This window comes from Pristis pectinata, chromosome 4 (genome assembly GCF_009764475.1).
Source record: "Pristis pectinata isolate sPriPec2 chromosome 4, sPriPec2.1.pri, whole genome shotgun sequence".
Lineage (NCBI taxonomy): Eukaryota > Metazoa > Chordata > Chondrichthyes > Rhinopristiformes > Pristidae > Pristis > Pristis pectinata.
This window is the reverse complement of record NC_067408.1, coordinates 28974554-28979464: the sequence shown is the minus strand read 5'-3', so window position 1 is coordinate 28979464 and position 4911 is coordinate 28974554.

Below are 4911 nucleotides of genomic sequence, written 5' to 3'. Positions count from 1 at the left end.
ATAGACATAAAGAATGCAGTCTACAGTTGCTCTAATTTTAAATAGAATGGTGTTTCTATTGTTTAGATAAATTGCTTCAAATTTGGTTGCTTTCTCTTGCATGAATGAGGTTGCATTCTGTACCTTGCTATGTGTTAATTTCTCAAAAAGAGTGACACTATACAGCACAGCATATAACATTAAGAAAGCTACTTGTAAGCCATTTAGCAAGATGGCTTCATTTGGCTAGTATTTGTGGTTTACAAGGACCTAAGTTGTCTCCTGAGTATTGTCAATCTATTCCTGCAGAATGGGAGGTCAATTTATTTCCTTATTCCATTTGGTACACTAGGTGGCAGTTGGTTCCATAATCTAACAACAAAAAGAATGCTAGTGATAAGGTTTCTTCCTCTGCTGACTGTAGTGCTTACCCTTTCCCTTCTAACTTCCCTTGAAATAATGCCCCTCTCACCATGGCCTGTAAATAGCTCAAATTTGGGAAGAGACAAAAGATTAATAGTAGCAGTGCAGGTCCTGAAAGAAGTCTTTTTAAGTTCAATTATGTAATTATGATTTAAATAACATAATATTCAAAAGCTTATTTCCTCATGAAACAGGTTACATGTAGGGAAAGAAAGTGGTCAATCTTGCTCTTAAAGATTTAAGGTGTTTTTTTTATTATTCATTTTGTGCTGGAGCACAACAGTTTATTTTTACATTCTACTTTGTTTGAAGTTTCAATTCACTAGCTTGTGTTAGCTGAATCAGAGGAAAATCTCTCTCCACTACATTACAATTCCACTAAGAACTGTCAGTAAATACAACTACAAGAATCTCTCACTATCTGTCTCTAATCTCTGACCTTGTGCAAACACAGATGGGCAACTCATCCATTGTCCAAGTCTCACTGTTTCCTTCCTGCTCTTACCTTTACACCAATTAAATACTATTGCTCTCAACCTACATTCTACAATGATCTTCAGTCAACAGTTACCAAGTGTTAAAGGTAACTTGGAGCAACACACAAAGCGCTGGAGGAACTCAGTGGGTCAGGCAGCACCTATGGAGGGAAATGCAGTTGACATTTCTATTCTGAGTTCCTCCTGCACTTTGTGTTGCTCCAGATTCCGGCACCTGCAGTCTCCTGTGTCGTCTTTAAAGATAATGCTGCATTGTGAAGGGTTTGCCATATTTGTTTCCTCTTTCTTAAAAGTACTTTAATCTGATAACCTTTATTAGGTATAATGAAAATGTCATTGTGGTAGTAGTGCAAAATACATGAAAAGTAAAATGCATCATAAGCTTGATTTTTCAAAAGCAATGTTCTTTTCAGTGAAAATTGGCTTCAGTATAGATCAATCATTTGAAAGGACAATTCTACAGTAAACTATGGAACTACAAAGAAAATGTTGCCTGGCAATACGAGATGACTATAGTTCCATCCAAAGTGTGCAAAGGAAGGCAGCATTGCAATGGAAGAGCATAAGAAGGAGAGCATGCACAGCATCAGTGGACCAGCAAGCACCAGGATGGTTTTATTAATTGCAATCTTAGTAGAAACGAGACTGGGTATTGGCGGTGGGAATCTGTGTAGAGGAGCATCTAGAATTGGGAATTGTTGTGTCAAAGAAATCAGCTCAGGGTTAAATAAAATGCCAAGGCTGGAGTAATGGCTGTGGAGAAAGATAGGTTTATGGCAGGGATTAGAAATTTGTGGCAAAGGTTCAAAATGATTATTTCAGTCAATCTAAATGGAGGAAACTGGTACTCGTCCTAAAGCAAGAGTCAGATAGGATGTCTGGTATTGAGATATTTAGTGAATCTATTTGTCTGATGAAAAGGTAGAGCTAGCTGAGTGTTATGTGGATGCTGACCATGTGAATGGATGAACCGCCAATTTATTTATACATTTTTTTTAACATAAAATAATGAAGAAATCAGATAGAAAGGAGGAAGGGGAAAGGCAGATGATTAAGGATGCAGGAACCTCTGGCATCTTACCTTGAAATGAGTGGGAGCTGTACTGAATTTACACTTGGAGACACTCCTGACAACTGGTGAAAGCTGTACTTGGCTGCATTCAAATTTGTAATTGCGAAGACAAAGTACAAACACTCATCTTGTCAGGTAGTATACTGTGCAAGATGAGATGATGAAACCTGAGATGTGTAATGTTCTGAGTCCCAGATTCTGGGTTTCTCCTTATGAGTGATGGTCCTGGGGTTCTCGTATGGTCCCAGATACTTGTGATATTCCAAATTTCGGTAAGAGTTAAATCCTGTTTCCAGGACCCACCTCCCTTTATCTTCTGTTCTCCAAGACCCTTCCATCTGATTAGAGATGGTCAGCATAGCTTTATGCATGGGGAAAATATGTCTCATGAATTGAGTTTTTTTTGAAGAGGTGACCAAGAGGATTGAGGGCAGGATGGCAGATGTTTCTACATGGACTTCAGCAAGCCCTTTGACAGGGTCCTGCATGGTAGGCTGCTCTGGAAGGTTAGATCACATGGGATCCAGGGTGAGCTAGTCAATTGGATACAAAATCAGCTTGGTGGTAGTGGAGGGTTGTTTTTCCAGATTGGAGGTCTGTGACCAGTGGTGTACCACTGGAGTAGGTGCTGGGTCCTTATTCATCATTTATGTTAACAATTTGCATGAAAATGTAGTTGGTATGGTTAGTTAGTTTGTGGGTGATGTCAAAATTGGTATAGTGGACAATGAAGAAGGTTACAACAGGATCTAGATCAACTAGTAAAGTGGGCCAAGGAATGGTAGATGGAATTTAATTGTTAAGTGTAAAATGTTGCATTTTGGTAAGTTAAACTATGGCAGGACTTGCACAGTAAATAGCAGGGCCCTGGAGAGTGTTATAGAACAGAGACCTAGGGGTACAACTATACAGTTCCCTGAAAATGGCAACATGGGTAGACAGGGTGGTGAAGAAGACATATGATGCACATGCCTTCATAGGTCAGGGCATTGAGTTTGGACACATTACAACTGTACAGGATGCTGTTGAGGCCACAGTTGGAGTATTGTGTGCAGTTCTGGTCACCTAGCTGTAGGACAGATGTCTTCAAGCTGGAAATGATACAGAAAAGATTTGCAAGGATGTTACTAGGACTGGAGGGCTTGAGTTCTAAGGAGAGACTTAATAGGCTGGGGCTTTTTTCTCTGGAGTGTAGGAGACTGAGGGGTGTCCTTATAGAGTTATATAAAATCATGATGGGTGTAGATAAGGTGAATGGTCAGTCTTTTTCCCCCAGAGTCAGAGAGTCTAAAACAAGAGAACATTGATCTAATGTGAGGGAGTAAAGATTTAAGATTAAGGGGAACTGAGGGGCAAGATTTTCACAGAGGGTGGTGGGTATGTGGAACAAGCTGCCAGAGGAAGTAGTAGAGGTGGGTAAAATTACAATGTTTAAAAGACATTTGGATGGGTACATGGATAGAAAAGGTTTAAGATTCTGCCAAATGCAGGCAAATAGGACTAGTTCAGCTAGGCAACTTGGTTGACATGGATGAGTTGGGCTGAAGGGCCTGTTTCTGTGCTGTACAACTCAGACCTTGTCAGTCTGTTCTGGGTTGGACCCATTCTGGCCATCTTTGTCCCTTTGCAGCTGAACTAGTGGTTACTACATCACTTTCTGTTTACCACTTCACTAATGATTGGCTCAATACTGATAACTGAGATGCTAATCAGGTAGAGTAGCACAAGATTGATTGTTCCTGTCAGTGCACGTAAGGACCCCATTCTCCTCATGGATCTGGTGATCTCATGACCAAGGCTCATCACTTATTTCTGTGTCTTTAGTTTAGGACTTGGGATATCTCCAATACTTTGGGGAATAGTCATGAAGTTAATGAGGCCTTAGTTCCTACTAGGGCTATTTTCAAAGAAAATGCATTGTCCCTTATCTCATCACAATTCACTTACACTAACTCCACTGATGACTTCATTAAAACCATTCCTGATTCAGGAATCTGTGATCAATTAATTTTGTAGAATTTTATCCTCTGAGTTCATTATCTGCCTCCAAGCTTTGTCATCTCTCAAAGGTTTAGACTATTAATCACCCTTATAGGTGCTCACTCCCAGATGTTGGTTAAGTCTGTGTATGCTGTCTGTTTTTCTGTTCTGTGCTGATTGTCTTTAATCCTCAGATACTACAGTGACATGGAAGGTGGAGGGCAAGGTGAGTGATGACATACTCGAAGGAAGGGGAGGAACTATGATTAATTCTTCAAGTGGATCATAGACTTTGTATCTGTTACTAATTAATTTATGTAAAAACCCTTCCTGGATTGTTAACAACTTAAAAACTTAACCCATAGCAACATAAGGGTGTAAAAGACATAGGATAAGAACTCCGGAAACATTCAATAAATATAGTGACATCTGGTGGAGGTCTAGGATGGGATAAACCAATTGGTAGAACAGCTCTTTAATTTATCCCTAATTGGGACAAATCTTGGCCACCAAGTTTTTTTTAAATTTCAAAATAAACTTTATTCATCGTTTAAAAAAAACTATATACAATAAAATAGTGCAAACCTTTACACTTGTGTATAGATCAATCATTAGTGTTACCCTTTTATATTAAAAAACACATAACTGCTGCCACTTATGTGGCTCCCTGGGGTGCTACCCCAATCCTGTATTGACAATATTTAAGGGGCTTTCTCACCTGACCCAGCCCCTCCAGTGGCAGAAGAACCCTAAACTCAAGTTGCCCCTGTTGCACCAAAGTGCTACTAATGATAAAGGTTCAGAGCAAGACTCTGGAAAACTTGGACCACTCCTTAGGAGCCACCTCTCACTGAAGGTAGACAATGATAATGAAATTCATGGCTGCTTTCACTGCTCCAGTACAGCATTTGGTTAATTGAGGAAGAAGGCTAATAATCAAAACTGTAGAGCTAGCACAAA